This window comes from Triturus cristatus, chromosome 7 (genome assembly GCF_964204655.1).
Source record: "Triturus cristatus chromosome 7, aTriCri1.1, whole genome shotgun sequence".
NCBI classification, from domain to species: domain Eukaryota; kingdom Metazoa; phylum Chordata; class Amphibia; order Caudata; family Salamandridae; genus Triturus; species Triturus cristatus.
In genome coordinates this window covers 1,475,194,838-1,475,218,183 of record NC_140590.1, presented here as the reverse complement: position 1 = coordinate 1,475,218,183, position 23,346 = coordinate 1,475,194,838, and positions in this window count along the sequence as shown.

Genomic DNA, 23,346 nt, shown 5'->3' with positions numbered 1-23,346 from the left:
TTTCATCAGAAAATTGATTTTTTGGACTGTAGAAATATTGATTCAATATGTCATTTGGATTGTGCCTCATGTTGAATAACTTCTTTTTAAAGCCTCAATGTGACCAAAATTGGAATTTTTTGCAGACTTTTTCTACTACTCAGAAGCCTCTATTTCAACTAATTTCAGGCATTAAAATGACTCTAAACACACTTATATTAGTTCCAAAAGTGATCATTCACATGCAATAGTCATTTACTGTCAAAAAATTAAATAATAAAAAATTACCATTTTTGACCATCTGGAGAAAGTTCAACAGGTCATGGGTCATCGTTTTTCATCAGAAAATAGTTTTTTTGGACTGTAGAAAAATTGATTCAAAATGTCATTTGGATTGTGCCTCATGTTGAATAACTACTTTTTAAAGCCCCAATGTGACCAAAATTGCCATTTTTACAGACTTTTTCTCCTTCTCAGAAGCTTCTATTTTGACCAATTTCAGGCATTAAAATGACTCTAAACACACTTATATTAGTTCCAAAAGTGATAATTCACATGCAATAGTCATTTACTGTCAAAAAATTAAATATTAAAAAATTACCATTTTTGACCATCTGGAGAAAGTTCGACAGGTCATCGTTTTTCATCAGAAAATTGTTTTTTTGGACCGTGGAAAAATTGATTCAAAATGTCCTTTGGATTGTGCCTCATGTTGAATAACTACTTTTTAAAGCCTCAATGTGACCAAAATTGCCATTTTTGGCAGAAGTTTTCTACTACTCAGAAGCCTCTATTTCAACTAATTTCAGGCACTAAAATTACTCTAAACACACTTATTTCAGTTCCAAAAGTGATAATTCACAAGCAATAGTCATTTACAGTCAAGAAATTAAATATTAAAAAATTACCATTTTTGACGATCTGAAGAAAGTTCGACAGGTCAAGGTCATTGTTTTTCATCAGAAAATTGATTTTTTGGACTGTAGAAAAATTGATTCAAAATGTCATTTGGATTGTGCCTCATGTTGAATAACTACTTTTTTAAGCCTTAATGTGACCAAAATTGGCATTTTTACAGACTTTTTCTCCTACTCAGGAGCGTCTATTTTGACCAATTTCAGGCATTAAAATGACTCTAAACACACTTATATTAGTTCCAAAATTGATATTTCACATGCAAAAGTCATTTACAGTCAAAAAATTAAATATTAAAAATTTACAATTTTTGACCATCTGGAGAAAGTCCAACAGGTCACGGGTCATCGTTTTTCATCAGAAAATTGATTTTTTGGACTGTAGAAAAATTGATTCAAAATGTCATTTAGATTGTGCCTCATGTTGAATAACTACTTTTTAAAGCCTCAATGTGACCAAAATTGGCATTTTTACAGACATTTTCTCCTACTCAGAAACTGGTATTTCGACCAATTTCAGGCATTAAAATGACTCTAAACACACTTATTTCAGTTCCAAAAGTGATAATTCACAAGCAATAGTCATTTACAGTCAAGAAATTAAATATTAAAAAATTACCATTTTTGACGATCTGAAGAAAGTTCGACAGGTCACGGGTCATTGTTTTTCATCAGAAAATTGATTTTTTGGATTGTAGAAAAATTGATTCAAAATGTCATTTGGATTGTGCCTCATGTTGAATAACTACTTTTTAAAGCCTCAATGTGACCAAAATTGCCATTTTTACAGACTTTTTCTCCTTCTCAGAAGCTTCTATTTTGACCAATTTCAGGTATTAAAATGACTCTAAACACACTTATATTAGTTCCAAAAGTGATAATTCACATGCAATAGTCATTTACTGTCAAAAAATTAAATATTAAAAAATTACCATTTTTGACCATCTGGAGAAAGTCCAACAGGTCACGGGTCATCGTTTTTCATCAGAAAATTGATTTTTTGGACTGTAGAAAAATTGATTCAAAATGTCATTTGGATTGTGCCTCATGTTGAATAACTACTTTTTTAAGCCTCAATGTGACCAAAATTGGCATTTTTACAGACTTTTTCTCCTACTCAGAAACTTCTATTTCGACCAATTTCAGGGATTAAAATGACTCTAAACACACTTATTTTTGTTCCAAAAGTGATATTTCACATGTAAAAGTCATTTTGACTCAAAAAATTAAATAATAAAAAATTACAATTTTTGACCATCTGGAGAAAGTTCGACATCTTTATAACTACTTTTTAAAGCCTCAATGTGACCAAAATTGCCATTTTTACAGACTTTTTCTCCTTCTCAGAAGCTTCTATTTTGACCAATTTCAGGCATTAAAATGACTCTAAACACACTTATATTAGTTCCAAAAGTGATAATTCACATGCAATAGTCATTTACTGTCAAAAAATTAAATATTAAAAAATTACCATTTTTGACCATCTGGAGAAAGTTCGACAGGTCACGGGTCATCGTTTTTCATCAGAAAATTGATTTTTTGGACTGTAGAAAAATTTATTCAAAATGTCATTTGGATTGTGCCTCATGTTGAATAACTACTTTTTAAAGCCTCGATGTGACAAAAATTGGCATTTTTACAGACTTTTTCTCCTACTCAGAAACTTCTATTTAGACCAATTTCAGGCATTAAAATGACTCTAAACACACTTATTTTTGTTCCAAAAGTGATATTTCACATGCAAAAGTTATTTTGAGAAAAAAAATTAAATATTAAAAATTTATCATTTTTGACCATCTGGAGAAAGTTCGACAGGTCACGGGTCATCGTTTTTCATCAGAAAATTGATTTTTTGGACTGTAGAAAAATTGATTCAAAATGCAATTTGGATTGTGCCTCATGTTGAATAACTACTTTTTAAAGCCTCAATGTGACCAAAATTGGCATTTTTTGCAGACTTTTTCTACTACTCAAAAGCCTCTATTTCAACCAATTTCAGGCATTAAAATGACTCTAAACACACTTATATTAGTTCCAAAAGTGATAATTCACATGCAATAGTCATTTACTGTCAAAAAACTTAAATATTAAAAATTTACCATTTTTGACCATCTGGAGAAAGTTCGACAGGTCACGGGTCATCAATTTCATCAGAAAATTGATTTTTTGGACTGTAGAAAAATTTATTCAAAATGTCATTTGGATTGTGCCTCATGTTGAATAACTACTTTTTAAAGCCTCGATGTGACCAAAATTGGCATTTTTACAGACTTTTTCTCCTACTCAGAAACTTCTATTTAGACCAATTTCAGGCATTAAAATGACTCTAAACACACTTATTATTGTTCCAAAAGTGACATTTCACATGCAAAAGTCATTTTGAGTCAAAAAATTAAATATAAAAAAATTACCATTTTTGACGATCTGAAAAAAGTTCGACAGGTCACGGGTCATCGTTTTTCATCAGAAAATTGATTTTTTGGACTGTAGAAAAATTGATTCAAAATGTCATTTGGATTGTGCCTCATGTTGAATAAGTACTTTTTAAAGCCTCAATGTGACCAAAATTGGCATTTTTTGCAGACTTTTTCTACTACTCAGAAGCCTCTATTTCAACCAATTTCAGGCATTAAAATGACTCTAAACACACTTATATTAGTTCCAAAAGTGATAATTCACATGCAATAGTCATTTACTGTCAAAAAATTAAATAATAAAAAATTACCATTTTTGACCATCTGGAGAAAGTTCGACAGGTCATGGGTCATCGTTTTTCATCAGAAAATAGTTTTTTTGGACTGTAGAAAAATTGATTCAAAATGTCATTTGGATTGTGCCTCATGTTGAATAACTACTTTTTAAAGCCTCAATGTGACCAAAATTGGCATTTTTACAGACTTTTTCTCCTACTCAGGAGCGTCTATTTTGACCAATTTCAGGCATTAAAATGACTCTAAACACACTTATATTAGTTCCAAAATTGATATTTCACATGCAAAAGTCATTTACAGTCAAAAAATTAAATATTAAAAATTTACAATTTTTGACCATCTGGAGAAAGTTCGACAGGTCACGGGTCATCGTTTTTCATCAGAAAATTGATTTTTTGGACTGTAGAAAAATTGATTCAAAATGTCATTTAGATTGTGCCTCATGTTGAATAACTACTTTTTAAAGCCTCAATGTGACCAAAATTGGCATTTTTACAGACATTTTCTCCTACTCAGAAACTGGTATTTCGACCAATTTCAGGCATTAAAATGACTCTAAACACACTTATTTCAGTTCCAAAAGTGATAATTCACAAGCAATAGTCATTTACAGTCAAGAAATTAAATATTAAAAAATTACCATTTTTGACGATCTGAAGAAAGTTCGACAGGTCACGGGTCATTGTTTTTCATCAGAAAATTGATTTTTTGGATTGTAGAAAAATTGATTCAAAATGTCATTTGGATTGTGCCTCATGTTGAATAACTACTTTTTAAAGCCTCAATGTGACCAAAATTGCCATTTTTACAGACTTTTTCTCCTTCTCAGAAGCTTCTATTTTGACCAATTTCAGGTATTAAAATGACTCTAAACACACTTATATTAGTTCCAAAAGTGATAATTCACATGCAATAGTCATTTACTGTCAAAAAATTAAATATTAAAAAATTACCATTTTTGACCATCTGGAGAAAGTCCAACAGGTCACGGGTCATCGTTTTTCATCAGAAAATTGATTTTTTGGACTGTAGAAAAATTGATTCAAAATGTCATTTGGATTGTGCCTCATGTTGAATAACTACTTTTTTAAGCCTCAATGTGACCAAAATTGGCATTTTTACAGACTTTTTCTCCTACTCAGAAACTTCTATTTCGACCAATTTCAGGGATTAAAATGACTCTAAACACACTTATTTTTGTTCCAAAAGTGATATTTCACATGTAAAAGTCATTTTGACTCAAAAAATTAAATAATAAAAAATTACAATTTTTGACCATCTGGAGAAAGTTCGACATCTTTATAACTACTTTTTAAAGCCTCAATGTGACCAAAATTGCCATTTTTACAGACTTTTTCTCCTTCTCAGAAGCTTCTATTTTGACCAATTTCAGGCATTAAAATGACTCTAAACACACTTATATTAGTTCCAAAAGTGATAATTCACATGCAATAGTCATTTACTGTCAAAAAATTAAATATTAAAAAATTACCATTTTTGACCATCTGGAGAAAGTTCGACAGGTCACGGGTCATCGTTTTTCATCAGAAAATTGATTTTTTGGACTGTAGAAAAATTTATTCAAAATGTCATTTGGATTGTGCCTCATGTTGAATAACTACTTTTTAAAGCCTCGATGTGACCAAAATTGGCATTTTTACAGACTTTTTCTCCTACTCAGAAACTTCTATTTAGACCAATTTCAGGCATTAAAATGACTCTAAACACACTTATTTTTGTTCCAAAAGTGATATTTCACATGCAAAAGTTATTTTGAGTCAAAAAATTAAATATTAAAAATTTATCATTTTTGACCATCTGGAGAAAGTTCGACAGGTCACGGGTCATCGTTTTTCATCAGAAAATTGATTTTTTGGACTGTAGAAAAATTGATTCAAAATGCAATTTGGATTGTGCCTCATGTTGAATAACTAATTTTTAAAGCCTCAATGTGACCAAAATTGGCATTTTTTGCAGACTTTTTCTACTACTCAAAAGCCTCTATTTCAACCAATTTCAGGCATTAAAATGACTCTAAACACACTTATATTAGTTCCAAAAGTGATAATTCACATGCAATAGTCATTTACTGTCAAAAAACTTAAATATTAAAAATTTACCATTTTTGACCATCTGGAGAAAGTTCGACAGGTCACGGGTCATCAATTTCATCAGAAAATTGATTTTTTGGACTGTAGAAAAATTTATTCAAAATGTCATTTGGATTGTGCCTCATGTTGAATAACTACTTTTTAAAGCCTCGATGTGACCAAAATTGGCATTTTTACAGACTTTTTCTCCTACTCAGAAACTTCTATTTAGACCAATTTCAGGCATTAAAATGACTCTAAACACACTTATTATTGTTCCAAAAGTGACATTTCACATGCAAAAGTCATTTTGAGTCAAAAAATTAAATATAAAAAAATTACCATTTTTGACGATCTGAAAAAAGTTCGACAGGTCACGGGTCATCGTTTTTCATCAGAAAATTGATTTTTTGGACTGTAGAAAAATTGATTCAAAATGTCATTTGGATTGTGCCTCATGTTGAATAAGTACTTTTTAAAGCCTCAATGTGACCAAAATTGGCATTTTTTGCAGACTTTTTCTACTACTCAGAAGCCTCTATTTCAACCAATTTCAGGCATTAAAATGACTCTAAACACACTTATATTAGTTCCAAAAGTGATAATTCACATGCAATAGTCATTTACTGTCAAAAAATTAAATAATAAAAAATTACCATTTTTGACCATCTGGAGAAAGTTCGACAGGTCATGGGTCATCGTTTTTCATCAGAAAATAGTTTTTTTGGACTGTAGAAAAATTGATTCAAAATGTCATTTGGATTGTGCCTCATGTTGAATAACTACTTTTTAAAGCCTCAATGTGACCAAAATTGGCATTTTTACAGACTTTTTCTCCTACTCAGAAACTTCTATTTCGACCAATTTCAGGCATTAAAATGACTCTAAACAGACTTATTTTTGTTCCAAACGTGATATTTCACATGCAAAAGTCATTTTGAGTCAAAAAATTAAATATGAAAAATTTACCATTTTTGACCATCTGGAGAAAGTTCGACAGGTCACGGGTCATCAATTTCATCAGAAAATTGATTTTTTGGACTGTAGAAAAATTGATTCAAAATGTCATTTGGATTGTGCCTCATGTTGAATAACTACTTATTAAAGCCTCAATGTGACCAAAATTGGCATTTTTACAGACATTTTCTCCTACTCAGAAACTTCTATTTCGACCGATTTCAGGCATTAAAATGGCTCTAAACACACTTATTATTGTTCCAAAATTGATATTTCACATGCAAAAGTCATTTTGAGTCAAAAAATTAAATATTAAAAAATTACCATTTTTGACGATCTGAAGAAAGTTCGACAGGTCACGGGTCATCATTTTTCATCAGAAAATTGATTTTTTGGACTGTAGAAAAATTGATTCAAAATGTCATTTGGATTGTGCCTTATGTTGAATAACTACTTATTAAAGCCTCAATGTGACCAAAATTGGCATTTTTACAGACATTTTCTCCTACTCAGAAACTTTTATTTCGACCAATTTCAGGCATTAAAATGGCTCTAAACACACTTATTATTGTTCCAAAAGTGATATTTCACATGCAAAAGTCATTTTGAGTCAAAAAATTAAATATTAAAAAATTACCATTTTTGACGATCTGAAGGAAGTTCGACAGGTCACGGGTCATCATTTTTCATCAGAAAATTGATTTTTTGGACTGTAGAAAAATTGATTCAAAATGTCATTTAGATGGTGCCTCATGTTGAATAACTACTTTTTAAAGCCTCAATGTGACCAAAATTGCCATTTTTACAGACTTTTTCTCCTACTCAGAAGCTTCTATTTTGACCAATTTCAGGCATTAAAATGACTCTAAACACACTTATTTCAGTTCCAAAAGTGATAATTCACATGCAATAGTCATTTACAGTCAAGAAATTGAATATTAAAAAATTACCATTTTTGACGATCTGAAGAAAGTTCGACAGGTCACGGGTCATCGTTTTTCATCAGAAAATTGATTTTTTGGACTGTAGAAATATTGATTCAATATGTCATTTGGATTGTGCCTCATGTTGAATAAGTACTTTTTAAAGCCTCAATGTGACCAAAATTGGAATTTTTTGCAGACTTTTTCTACTACTCAGAAGCCTCTATTTCAACTAATTTCAGGCATTAAAATGACTCTAAACACACTTATATTAGTTCCAAAAGTGATCATTCACATGCAATAGTCATTTACTGTCAAAAAATTAAATAATAAAAAATTACCATTTTTGACCATCTGGAGAAAGTTCGACAGGTCATGGGTCATCGTTTTTCATCAGAAAATAGTTTTTTTGGACTGTAGAAAAATTGATTCAAAATGTCATTTGGATTGTGCCTCATGTTGAATAACTACTTTTTAAAGCCCCAATGTGACCAAAATTGCCATTTTTACAGACTTTTTCTCCTTCTCAGAAGCTTCTATTTTGACCAATTTCAGGCATTAAAATGACTCTAAACACACTTATATTAGTTCCAAAAGTGCTAATTCACATGCAATAGTCATTTACTGTCAAAAAATTAAATATTAAAAAATTACCATTTTTGACCATCTGGAGAAAGTTCGACAGGTCACGGGTCATCGTTTTTCATCAGAAAATTGTTTTTTTGGACTGTAGAAAAATTGATTCAAAATGTCCTTTGGATTGTGCCTCATGTTGAATAACTACTTTTTAAAGCCTCAATGTGACCAAAATTGCCATTTTTGGCAGAAGTTTTCTACTACTCAGAAGCCTCTATTTCAACTAATTTCAGGCACTAAAATTACTCTAAACACACTTATTTCAGTTCCAAAAGTGATAATTCACAAGCAATAGTCATTTACAGTCAAGAAATTAAATATTAAAAAATTACCATTTTTGACGATCTGAAGAAAGTTCGACAGGTCAAGGTCATTGTTTTTCATCAGAAAATTGATTTTTTGGACTGTAGAAAAATTGATTCAAAATGTCATTTGGATTGTGCCTCATGTTGAATAACTACTTTTTTAAGCCTTAATGTGACCAAAATTGGCATTTTTACAGACTTTTTCTCCTACTCAGGAGCGTCTATTTTGACCACTTTCAGGCATTAAAATTACTCTAAACACACTTATATTAGTTCCAAAATTGATATTTCACATGCAAAAGTTATTTACAGTCAAAAAATTAAATATTAAAAATTTACAATTTTTGACCATCTGGAGAAAGTTCGACAGGTCACGGGTCATCGTTTTTCATCAGAAAATTGATTTTTTGGACTGTAGAAAAATTGATTCAAAATGTCATTTAGATTGTGCCTCATGTTGAATAACTACTTTTTAAAGCCTCAATGTGACCAAAATTGGCATTTTTACAGACATTTTCTCCTACTCAGAAACTGGTATTTCGACCAATTTCAGGCATTAAAATGACTCTAAACACACTTATTTCAGTTCCAAAAGTGATAATTCACAAGCAATAGTCATTTACAGTCAAGAAATTAAATATTAAAAAATTACCATTTTTGACGATCTGAAGAAAGTTCGACAGGTCACGGGTCGTTGTTTTTCATCAGAAAATTGATTTTTTGGATTGTAGAAAAATTGATTCAAAATGTCATTTGGATTGTGCCTCATGTTGAATAACTACTTTTTAAAGCCTCAATGTGACCAAAATTGCCATTTTTACAGACTTTTTCTCCTTCTCAGAAGCTTCTATTTTGACCAATTTCAGGCATTAAAATGACTCTAAACACACTTATATTAGTTCCAAAAGTGATAATTCACATGCAATAGTCATTTACTGTCAAAAAATTAAATATTAAAAAATTACCATTTTTGACCATCTGGAGAAAGTCCAACAGGTCACGGGTCATCGTTTTTCATCAGAAAATTGATTTTTTGGACTGTAGAAAAATTGATTCAAAATGTCATCTGGATTGTGCCTCATGTTGAATAACTACTTTTTTAAGCCTCAATGTGACCAAAATTGGCATTTTTACAGACTTTTTCTCCTACTCAGAAACTTCTATTTCGACCAATTTCAGGGACTAAAATGACTCTAAACACACTTATTTTTGTTCCAAAAGTGATATTTCACATGTAAAAGTCATTTTGACTCAAAAAATTAAGTAATAAAAAATTACAATTTTTGACCATCTGGAGAAAGTTCGACATCTTTATAACTACTTTTTAAAGCCTCAATGTGACCAAAATTGCCATTTTTACAGACTTTTTCTCCTTCTCAGAAGCTTCTATTTTGACCAATTTCAGGCATTAAAATGACTCTAAACACACTTATATTAGTTCCAAAAGTGATAATTCACATGCAATAGTCATTTACTGTCAAAAAATTAAATATTAAAAAATTACCATTTTTGACCATCTGGAGAAAGTTCGACAGGTCACGGGTCATCGTTTTTCATCAGAAAATTGATTTTTTGGACTGTAGAAAAATTGATTCAAAATGTCATTTGGATTGTGCCTCATGTTGAATAACTACTTTTTAAAGCCTCGATGTGACCAATATTGGCATTTTTACAGACTTTTTCTCCTACTCATAAACTTCTATTTAGACCAATTTCAGGCATTAAAATGACTCTAAACACACTTATTTTTGTTCCAAAAGTGATATTTCACATGCAAAAGTTATTTTGAGTCAAAAAATTAAATATTAAAAATTTATCATTTTTGACCATCTGGAGAAAGTTCGACAGGTCACGGGTCATCGTTTTTCATCAGAAAATTGATTTTTTGGACTGTAGAAAAATTGATTCAAAATGTAATTTGGATTGTGCCTCATGTTGAATAACTACTTTTTAAAGCCTCAATGGGACCAAAATTGGCATTTTTTGCAGACTTTTTCTACTACTCAAAAGCCTCTATTTCAACCAATTTCAGGCATTAAAATGACTCTAAACACACTTATATTAGTTCCAAAAGTGATAATTCACATGCAATAGTCATTTACTGTCAAAAAATTAAATATTAAAAATTTACCATTTTTGACCATCTGGAGAAAGTTCGACAGGTCACGGGTCATCAATTTCATCAGAAAATTGATTTTTTGGACTGTAGAAAAATTTATTCAAAATGTCATTTGGATTGTGCCTCATGTTGAATAACTACTTATTAAAGCCTCAATGTGACCAAAATTGGCATTTTTACAGACATTTTCTCCTACTCAGAAACTTCTATTTCGACCAATTTCAGGCATTAAAATGGCTCTAAACACACTTATTATTGTTCCAAAAGTGACATTTCACATGCAAAAGTCATTTTGAGTCAAAAAATTAAATATAAAAAAATTACCATTTTTGACGATCTGAAAAAAGTTCGACAGGTCACGGGTCATCGTTTTTCATCAGAAAATTGATTTTTTGGACTGTAGAAAAATTGATTCAAAATGTCATTTGGATTGTGCCTCATGTTGAATAAGTACTTTTTAAAGCCTCAATGTGACCAAAATTGGCATTTTTTGCAGACTTTTTCTACTACTCAGAAGCCTCTATTTCAACCAATTTCAGGCATTAAAATGACTCTAAACACACTTATATTAGTTCCAAAAGTGATAATTCACATGCAATAGTCATTTACTGTCAAAAAATTAAATAATAAAAAATTACCATTTTTGACCATCTGGAGAAAGTTCGACAGGTCATGGGTCATCGTTTTTCATCAGAAAATAGTTTTTTTGGACTGTAGAAAAATTGATTCAAAATGTCATTTGGATTGTGCCTCATGTTGAATAACTACTTTTTAAAGCCTCAATGTGACCAAAATTGGCATTTTTACAGACTTTTTCTCCTACTCAGAAACTTCTATTTCGACCAATTTCAGGCATTAAAATGACTCTAAACAGACTTATTTTTGTTCCAAACGTGATATTTCACATGCAAAAGTCATTTTGAGTCAAAAAATTAAATATGAAAAATTTACCATTTTTGACCATCTGGAGAAAGTTCGACAGGTCACGGGTCATCAATTTCATCAGAAAATTGATTTTTTGGACTGTAGAAAAATTGATTCAAAATGTCATTTGGATTGTGCCTCATGTTGAATAACTACTTATTAAAGCCTCAATGTGACCAAAATTGGCATTTTTACAGACATTTTCTCCTACTCAGAAACTTTTATTTCGACCAATTTCAGGCATTAAAATGGCTCTAAACACACTTATTATTGTTCCAAAAGTGATATTTCACATGCAAAAGTCATTTTGAGTCAAAAAATTAAATATTAAAAAATTACCATTTTTGACGATCTGAAGGAAGTTCGACAGGTCACGGGTCATCGTTTTTCATCAGAAAATTGATTTTTTGGACTGTAGAAAAATTTATTCAAAATGTCATTTAGATGGTGCCTCATGTTGAATAACTACTTTTTAAAGCCTCAATGTGACCAAAATTGCCATTTTTACAGACTTTTTCTCCTACTCAGAAGCTTCTATTTTGACCAATTTCAGGCATTACAATGACTCTAAACACACTTATTTCAGTTCCAAAAGTGATAATTCACATGCAATAGTCATTTACAGTCAAGAAATTAAATATTAAAAAATTACCATTTTTGACGATCTGAAGAAAGTTCGACAGGTCACGGGTCATCGTTTTTCATCAGAAAATTGATTTTTTGGACTGTAGAAATATTGATTCAAAATGTCATTTGGATTGTGCCTCATGTTGAATAAGTACTTTTTAAAGCCTCAATGTGACCAAAATTGGAATTTTTTGCAGACTTTTTCTACTACTCAGAAGCCTCTATTTCAACTAATTTCAGGCATTAAAATGACTCTAAACACACGTATATTAGTTCCAAAAGTGATAATTCACATGCAATAGTCATTTACTGTCAAAAAATTAAATAATAAAAATTTACCATTTTTGACCATCTGGAGAAAGTTCGACAGGTCATGGGTCATCGTTTTTCATCAGAAAATAGTTTTTTTGGACTGTAGAAAAATTTATTCAAAATGTCATTTGGATTGTGCCTCATGTTGAATAAGTACTTTTTAAAGCCTCAATGTGACCAAAATTGGCATTTTTTGCAGACTTTTTCTACTACTCAGAAGCCTCTATTTTAACCAATTTCAGGCATTAAAATGACTCTAAACACACTTATATTAGTTCCAAAAGTGATAATTCACATGCAATAGTCATTTACTGTCAAAAAATTTAAAATTAAAAAATTACCATTTTTGACCATTTGGAGAAAGTTCAACAGGTCATGGGTCATCGTTTTTCATCAGAAAATAGTTTTTTTGGACTGTAGAAAAATTGATTCAAAATGTAATTTGGATTGTGCCTCATGTTGAATAACTACTTTTTAAAGCCCCAATGTGACCAAAATTGCCATTTTTACAGACTTTTTCTCTTTCTCAGAAGCTTCTATTTTGACCAATTTCAGGCATTAAAATGACTCTAAATACACTTATATTAGTTCCAAAAGTGATAATTCACATGCAATAGTCATTTACTGTCAAAAAATTAAATATTAAAAAATTACCATTTTTGACCATCTGGAGAAAGTTCGACAGGTCACGGGTCATCGTTTTTCATCAGAAAATTGATTTTTTGGACTGTAGAAAAATTGATTCAAAATGTCATTTGGATTGTGCCTCATGTTGAATAACTACTTTTTAAAGCCTCAATGTGACCAAAATTGGCATTTTTGGCAGAATTTTTCTACTACTCAGAAGCCTCTATTTCAACCAATTTCAGGCATTAAAATGACTCTAAACACACTTATATTAGTTCCAAAAGTGATAATTCACAAGCAATAGTCATTTACTGTCAAAAAATTAAATATTAAAAATTTACCATTTTTGACCATCTGGAGAAAGTTCGACAGGTCACGGGTCATCAATTTCATCAGAAAATTGATTTTTTGGACTGTAGAAAAATTGATTCAAAATGTCATTTGGATTGTGCCTCATGTTGAATAACTACTTATTAAAGCCTCAATGTGACCAAAATTGGCATTTTTACAGATATTTTCTCCTACTCAGAAACTTCTATTTCGACCAATTTCAGGCATTAAAATGGCTCTAAACACACTTATTATTGTTCCAAAAGTGATATTTCACATGCAAAAGTCATTTTGAGTCAAAAAATTAAATATAAAAAAATTACCATTTTTGACGATCTGAAAAAAGTTCGACAGGTCACGGGTCATCGTTTTTCATCAGAAAATTGATTTTTTGGACTGTAGAAAAATTGATTCAAAATGTCATTTGGATTGTGCCTCATGTTGAATAAGTACTTTTTAAAGCCTCAATGTGACCAAAATTGGCATTTTTTGCAGACTTTTTCTACTACTCAGAAGCCTCTATTTCAACCAATTTCAGGCATTAAAATGACTCTAAACACACTTATATTAGTTCCAAAAGTGATAATTCACATGCAATAGTCATTTACTGTCAAAAAATTAAATAATAAAAAATTACCATTTTTGACCATCTGGAGAAAGTTCGACAGGTCATGGGTCATCGTTTTTCATCAGAAAATAGTTTTTTTGGACTGTAGAAAAATTGATTCAAAATGTCATTTGGATTGTGCCTCATGTTGAATAACTACTTTTTAAAGCCTCAATGTGACCAAAATTGGCATTTTTACAGACTTTTTCTCCTACTCAGAAACTTCTATTTCGACCAATTTCAGGCATTAAAATGACTCTAAACAGACTTATTTTTGTTCCAAACGTGATATTTCACATGCAAAAGTCATTTTGACTTTTTGAGTCAAAAAATTAAATATTAAAAATTTACCATTTTTGACCATCTGGAGAAAGTTCGACAGGTCACGGGTCATCAATTTCATCAGAAAATTGATTTTTTGGACTGTAGAAAAATTGATTCAAAATGTCATTTGGATTGTGCCTCATGTTGAATAACTACTTATTAAAGCCTCAATGAGACCAAAATTGGCATTTTTACAGACATTTTCTCCTACTCAGAAACTTTTATTTCGACCAATTTCAGGCATTAAAATGGCTCTAAACACACTTATTATTGTTCCAAAAGTGATATTTCACATGCAAAAGTCATTTTGAGTCAAAAAATTAAATATTAAAAAATTACCATTCTTGACGATCTGAAGGAAGTTTGACAGGTCACGGGTCATCATTTTTCATCAGAAAATTGATTTTTTGGACTGTAGAAAAATTGATTCAAAATGTCATTTAGATGGTGCCTCATGTTGAATAACTACTTTTTAAAGCCTCAATGTGACCAAAATTGCCATTTTTTGCAGACTTTTTCTACTACTCAGAAGCCTCTATTTCAACCAATTTCAGGCACTAAAATGACTCTAAACACACTTATTTCAGTTCCAAAAGTGATAATTCACAAGCAATGGTCATTTACAGTCAAGAAATTAAATATTAAAAAATTACTATTTTTGACGATCTGAAGAAAGTTCGACAGGTCACGGGTCATTGTTTTTCATCAGAAAATTGATTTTTTGGATTGTAGAAAAATTGATTCAAAATGTCATTTGGATTGTGCCTCATGTTGAATAACTACTTATTAAAGCCTCAATGTGACCAAAATTGGCATTTTTACAGACATTTTCTCCTACTCAGAAACTTCTATTTCAACCGATTTCAGGCATTAAAATGGCTCTAAACACACTTATTATTGTTCCAAAATTGATATTTCACATGCAAAAGTCATTTTGAGTCAAAAAATTAAATATTACAAAATTACCATTTTTGACGATCTGAAGAAAGTTCGAGAGGTCACGGGTCATTGTTTTTCATCAGAAAATTGATTTTTTGGACTGTAGAAAAATTGATTCAAAATGTCATTTGGATGGTGCCTCGTGTTGAATAACTACTTTTTAAAGCCTCAATGTGACCAAAATTGCCATTTTTACAGACTTTTTCTCCTACTCAGAAGCTTCTATTTTGACCAATTTCAGGCATTAAAATGACTCTAAACACACTTATTTCAGTTCCAAAAGTGATATTTCACATGCAAAAGTCATTTTGAGTCAAAAAATTAAATATTAAAAAATTACCATTTTTGACGATCTGGAGAAAGTTCGACAGGTCACGGGTCATCATTTTTCATCAGAAAATTGATTTTTTGGACTGTAGAAAAATTGATTCAAAATGTCATTTGGATTGTGCCTCATGTTGAATAACTACTTATTAAAGCCTCAATGTGACCAAAATTGGCATTTTTACAGACATTTTCTCCTACTCAGAAACTTTTATTTCAACCAATTTCAGGCATTAAAATGGCTCTAAACACACTTATTATTGTTCCAAAAGTGATATTTCACATGCAAAAGTCATTTTGAGTCAAAAAATTAAATATTAAAAAATTACCATTTTTGACGATCTGAAGGAAGTTTGACAGGTCACGGGTCATCATTTTTCATCAGAAAATTGATTTTTTGGACTGTAGAAAAATTGATTCAAAATGTCATTTAGATGGTGCCTCATGTTGAATAACTACTTTTTAAAGCCTCAATGTGACCAAAATTGCCATTTTTACAGACTTTTTCTCCTACTCAGAAGCTTCTATTTTGACCAATTTCAGGCATTAAAATGACTCTAAACACACTTATTTCAGTTCCAAAAGTGATAATTCACATGCAATAGTCATTTACAGTCAAGAAATTAAATATTAAAAAATTACCATTTTTGACGATCTGAAGAAAGTTCGACAGGTCACGGGTCATCGTTTTTCATCAGAAAATTGATTTTTTGGACTGTAGAAATATTGATTCAATATGTCATTTGGATTGTGCCTCATGTTGAATAAGTACTTTTTAAAGCCTCAATGTGACCAAAATTGGAATTTTTTGCAGACTTTTTCTACTACTCAGAAGCCTCTATTTCAACTAATTTCAGGCATTAAAATGACTCTAAACACACTTATATTAGTTCCAAAAGTGATCATTCACATGCAATAGTCATTTACTGTCAAAAAATTAAATAATAAAAAATTTCCATTTTTGACCATCTGGAGAAAGTTCGACAGGTCATGGGTCATCGTTTTTCATCAGAAAATAGTTTTTTTGGACTGTAGAAAAATTGATTCAAAATGTCATTTGGATTGTGCCTTATGTTGAATAAGTACTTTTTAAAGCCTCAATGTGACCAAAATTGGCATTTTTTGCAGACTTTTTCTACTACTCAGAAGCCTCTATTTTAACCAATTTCAGGCATTAAAATGACTCTAAACACACTTATATTAGTTCCAAAAGTGATAATTCACATGCAATAGTCATTTACTGTCAAAAAATTAAATAATAAAAAATTACCATTTTTGACCATTTGGAGAAAGTTCGACAGGTCATGGGTCATCGTTTTTCATCAGAAAATAGTTTTTTTGGACTGTAGAAAAATTGATTCAAAATGTCATTTGGATTGTGCCTCATGTTGAATAACTACTTTTTAAAGCCCCAATGTGACCAAAATTGCCATTTTTACAGACTTTTTCTCCTTCTCAGAAGCTTCTATTTTGACCAATTTCAGGCATTAAAATTACTCTAAACACACTTATATTAGTTCCAAAAGTGATAATTCACATGCAATAGTCATTTACTGTCAAAAAATTAAATATTAAAAAATTACCATTTTTGACGATCTGAAGAAAGTTCGACAGGTCAAGGTCATTGTTTTTCATCAGAAAATTGATTTTTTGGACTGTAGAAAAATTGATTCAAAATGTCATTTGGATTGTGCCTCATGTTGAATAACTACTTTTTTAAGCCTCAATGTGACCAAAATTGGCATTTTTACAGACTTTTTCTCCTACTCAGGAGCTTCTATTTTGACCAATTACAGGCATTAAAATGACTCTAAACACACTTATTTCAGTTCCAAAAGTGATAATTCACATGCAATAGTCATTTACAGTCAAGAAATTAAATATTAAAAAATTACCATTTTTGACGATCTGAAGAAAGTTTGACAGGTCACGGGTCATCGTTTTTCATCAGAAAATTGATTTTTTGGACTGTAGAAATATTGATTCAAAATGTCATTTGGTTTGTGCCTCATGTTGAATAAGTACTTTTTAAAGCCTCAATGTGACCAAAATTGGAATTTTTTGCAGACTTTTTCTACTACTCAGAAGCCTCTATTTCAACCAATTTCAGGCATTAAAATGACTCTCACACTTGTATTAGTTCCAAAAGTGATATTTCACATGCAAAAGTCATTTTGAGTCAAAAAATTAAATATTAAAAAATTACCATTTTTGACGATCTGAAGAAAGTTCGAGAGGTCACGGGTCATTGTTTTTCATCAGAAAATTGATTTTTTGGACTGTAGAAAAATTGATTCAAAATGTCATTTGGATGGTGCCTCGTGTTGAATAACTACTTTTTAAAGCCTCAATGTGACCAAAATTGCCATTTTTACAGACTTTTTCTCCTACTCAGAAGCTTCTATTTTGACCAATTTCAGGCATTAAAATGACTCTAAACACACTTATTTCAGTTCCAAAAGTGAAATTTCACATGCAAAAGTCATTTTGAGTCAAAAAATTAAATATTAAAAAATTACCATTTTTGACGATCTGAAGGAAGTTCGACAGGTCACGGGTCATCATTTTTCATCAGAAAATTGATTTTTTTGGACTGTAGAAAAATTGATTCAAAATGTCATTTAGATGGTGCCTCATGTTGAATAACTACTTTTTAAAGCCTCAATGTGACCAAAATTGCCATTTTTACAGACTTTTTCTCCTACTCAGAAGCTTCTATTTTGACCAATTTCAGGCATTAAAATGACTCTAAACACACTTATTTCAGTTCCAAAAGTGATAATTCACATGCAATAGTCATTTACAGTCAAGAAATTAAATATTAAAAAATTACCATTTTTGACGATCTGAAGAAAGTTCGACAGGTCACGGGTCATCGTTTTTCATCAGAAAATTGATTTTTTGGACTGTAGAAATATTGATTCAATATGTCATTTGGATTGTGCCTCATGTTGAATAAGTACTTTTTAAAGCCTCAATGTGACCAAAATTGGAATTTTTTGCAGACTTTTTCTACTACTCAGAAGCCTCTATTTCAACTAATTTCAGGCATTAAAATGACTCTAAACACACTTATATTAGTTCCAAAAGTGATCATTCACATGCAATAGTCATTTACTGTCAAAAAATTAAATAATAAAAAATTTCCATTTTTGACCATCTGGAGAAAGTTCGACAGGTCATGGGTCATCGTTTTTCATCAGAAAATAGTTTTTTTGGACTGTAGAAAAATTGATTCAAAATGTCATTTGGATTGTGCCTTATGTTGAATAAGTACTTTTTAAAGCCTCAATGTGACCAAAATTGGCATTTTTTGCAGACTTTTTCTACTACTCAGAAGCCTCTATTTTAACCAATTTCAGGCATTAAAATGACTCTAAACACACTTATATTAGTTCCAAAAGTGATAATTCACATGCAATAGTCATTTACTGTCAAAAAATTAAATAATAAAAAATTACCATTTTTGACCATTTGGAGAAAGTTCGACAGGTCATGGGTCATCGTTTTTCATCAGAAAATAGTTTTTTTGGACTGTAGAAAAATTGATTCAAAATGTCATTTGGATTGTGCCTCATGTTGAATAACTACTTTTTAAAGCCCCAATGTGACCAAAATTGCCATTTTTACAGACTTTTTCTCCTTCTCAGAAGCTTCTATTTTGACCAATTTCAGGCATTAAAATGACTCTAAACACACTTATATTAGTTCCAAAAGTGATAATTCACATGCAATAGTCATTTACTGTCAAAAAATTAAATATTAAAAAATTACCATTTTTGACCATCTGGAGAAAGTTCGACAGGTCACGGGTCATCGTTTTTCATCAGAAAATTGATTTTTTGGACTGTAGAAAAATTGATTCAAAATGTCATTTGGATTGTGCCTCATGTTGAATAACTACTTTTTAAAGCCTCAATGTGACCAAAACTGGCATTTTTACAGACTTTTTCTCCTACTCAGAAACTTCTATTTCGACCAATTTCAGGCATTAAAATGACTCTAAACAGACTTATTTTTGTTCCAAACGTGATATTTCACATGCAAAAGTCATTTTGAGTCAAAAAATTAAATATGAAAAATTTACCATTTTTGACCATCTGGAGAAAGTTCGACAGGTCACGGGTCATCAATTTCATCAGAAAATTGATTTTTTGGACTGTAGAAAAATTGATTCAAAATGTCATTTGGATTGTGCCTCATGTTGAATAACTACTTATTAAAGCCTCAATGTGACCAAAATTGGCATTTTTACAGACATTTTCTCCTACTCAGAAACTTTTATTTCGACCAATTTCAGGCATTAAAATGGCTCTAAACACACTTATTATTGTTCCAAAAGTGATATTTCACATGCAAAAGTCATTTTGAGTCAAAAAATTAAATATTAAAAAATTACCATTTTTGACGATCTGAAGGAAGTTCGACAGGTCACGGGTCATCGTTTTTCATCAGAAAATTGATTTTTTGGACTGTAGAAAAATTGATTCAAAATGTCATTTAGATGGTGCCTCATGTTAAATAACTACTTTTTAAAGCCTCAATGTGACCAAAATTGCCATTTTTGCAGACTTTTTCTCCTACTCAGAAGCTTCTATTTTGACCAATTTCAGGCATTACAATGACTCTAAACACACTTATTTCAGTTCCAAAAGTGATAATTCACATGCAATAGTCATTTACAGTCAAGAAATTAAATATTAAAAAATTACCATTTTTGACGATCTGAAGAAAGTTCGACAGGTCACGGGTCATCGTTTTTCATCAGAAAATTGATTTTTTGGACTGTAGAAATATTGATTCAAAATGTCATTTGGATTGTGCCTCATGTTGAATAAGTACTTTTTAAAGCCTCAATGTGACCAAAATTGGAATTTTTTGCAGACTTTTTCTACTACTCAGAAGCCTCTATTTCAACTAATTTCAGGCATTAAAATGACTCTAAACACACGTATATTAGTTCCAAAAGTGATAATTCACATGCAATAGTCATTTACTGTCAAAAAATTAAATAATAAAAATTTACCATTTTTGACCATTTGGAGAAAGTTCGACAGGTCATGGGTCATCGTTTTTCATCAGAAAATAGTTTTTTTGGACTGTAGAAAAATGTATTCAAAATGTCATTTGGATTGTGCCTCATGTTGAATAACTACTTTTTAAAGCCCCAATGTGACCAAAATTGCCATTTTTACAGACTTTTTCTCTTTCTCAGAAGCTTCTATTTTGACCAATTTCAGGCATTAAAATGACTCTAAATACACTTATATTAGTTCCAAAGGTGATAATTCACATGCAATAGTCATTTACTGTCAAAAAATTAAATATTAAAAAATTACCATTTTTGACCATCTGAGGAAAGTTCGACAGGTCACGGGTCATCGTTTTTCATCAGAAAATTGTTTTTTTGGACTGTAGAAAAATTGATTCAAAATGTCATTTGGATTGTGCCTCATGTTGAATAACTACTTTTTAAAGCCTCAATGTGACCAAAATTGCCATTTTTGGCAGAATTTTTCTACTACTCAGAAGCCTCTATTTCAACCAATTTCAGGCACTAAAATTACTCTAAACACACTTATTTCAGTTCCAAAAGAGATAATTCACAAGCAATAGTCATTTACAGTCAAAAAATTAAATATTAAAAAATTACCATTTTTGACCATCTGAGGAAAGTTCGACAGGTCATGGGTCATTGTTTTTCATCAGAAAATTGATTTTTTGGACTGTAGAAAAATTGATTCAAAATGTCATTTGGATTGTGCCCCATGTTGAATAACTACTTTTTTAAGCCTCAATGTGACCAAAATTGGCATTTTTACAGACTTTTTCTCCTACTCAGGAGCTTCTATTTTGACCAATTTCAGGCATTAAAATGACTCTAAACACACTTATATTAGTTCCAAAATTGATATTTCACATGCAAAAGTCATTTACAGTCAAAAAATTAAATATTAAAAATTTACAATTTTTGACCATCTGGAGAAAGTTCGACAGGTCACGGGTCATCGTTTTTCATCAGAAAATTGATTTTTTGGACTGTAGAAAAATTGATTCAAAATGTCATTTAGATTGTGCCTCATGTTGAATAACTACTTTTTAAAGCCTCAATGTGACCAAAATTGGCATTTTTACAGACATTTTCTCCTACTCAGAAACTGGTATTTCGACCAATTTCAGGCATTAAAATGACTCTAAACACACTTATTTCAGTTCCAAAAGTGATAATTCACAAGCAATAGTCATTTAGAGTCAAGAAATTAAATATTAAAAAATTACCATTTTTGACGATCTGAAGAAAGTTCGACAGGTCACGGGTCATTGTTTTTCATCAGAAAATTGATTTTTTGGATTGTAGAAAAATTGATTCAAAATGTCATTTGGATTGTGCCTCATGTTGAATAACTACTTTTTAAAGCCTCAATGTGACCAAAATTGCCATTTTAACAGACTTTTTCTCCTTCTCAGAAGCTTCTATTTTGACCAATTTCAGGCATTAAAATGACTCTAAACACACTTTTATTAGTTCCAAAATTGATATTTCACATGCAAAAGTCGTTTACAGTCAAAAAATTAAATATTAAAAATTTACAATTTTTGACCATCTGGAGAAAGTTCGACAGGTCACGGGTCATCGTTTTTCATCAGAAAATTGATTTTTTGGACTGTAGAAAAATTGATTCAAAATGTCATTTAGATTGTGCCTCATGTTGAATAACTACTTTTTAAAGCCTCAATGTGACCAAAATTGGCATTTTTACAGACATTTTCTCCTTCTCAGAAACTGTTATTTCGACCAATTTCAGGCATTAAAATGACTCTAAACACACTTATTTTTGTTCCAAAAGTGATATTTCACATGCAAAAGTTATTTTGAGTCAAAAAATTAAATATTAAAAATTTACCATTTTTGACCATCTGGAGAAAGTTCGACAGGTCACGGGTCATCGTTTTTCATCAGAAAATTGATTTTTTGGACTGTAGAAAAATTGATTCAAAATGTAATTTGGATTGTGCCTCATGTTGAATAACTACTTTTTAAAGCCTCAATGTGACCAAAATTGGCATTTTTACAGACTTTTTCTCCTACTCAGAAACTTCTATTTCGACCAATTTCAGGCATTAAAATGACTCTAAACACACTTATTTTTGGTCCAAAAGTGATATTTCACATGCAAAAGTCATTTTGACTCAAAAAATTAAATATTAAAAATTTACCATTTTTGACCATCTGGAGAAAGTTCGACAGGTCACGGGTCATCGTTTTTCATCAGAAAATTGATTTTTTGGACTGTAGAAAAATTGATTCAAAATGTCATTTGGATTGTGCCTCATGTTGAATAACTACTTTTTAAAGCCTCAATGTGACCAAAATTGGCATTTTTTGCAGTCTTTTTCTACTACTCAGAAGCCTCTATTTCAACCAATTTCAGGCATTAAAATGACTCTAAACACACTTATATTAGTTCCAAAAGTGATAATTCACATGCAATAGTCATTTACTGTCAAAAAATTAAATATTAAAAATTTACCATTTTTGACCATCTGGAGAAAGTTCGACAGGTCACGGGTCATCAATTTCATCAGAAAATTGATTTTTTGGACTGTAGAAAAATTGATTCAAAATGTCATTTGGATTGTGCCTCATGTTGAATAACTACTTATTAAAGCCTCAATGTGACCAAAATTGGCATTTTT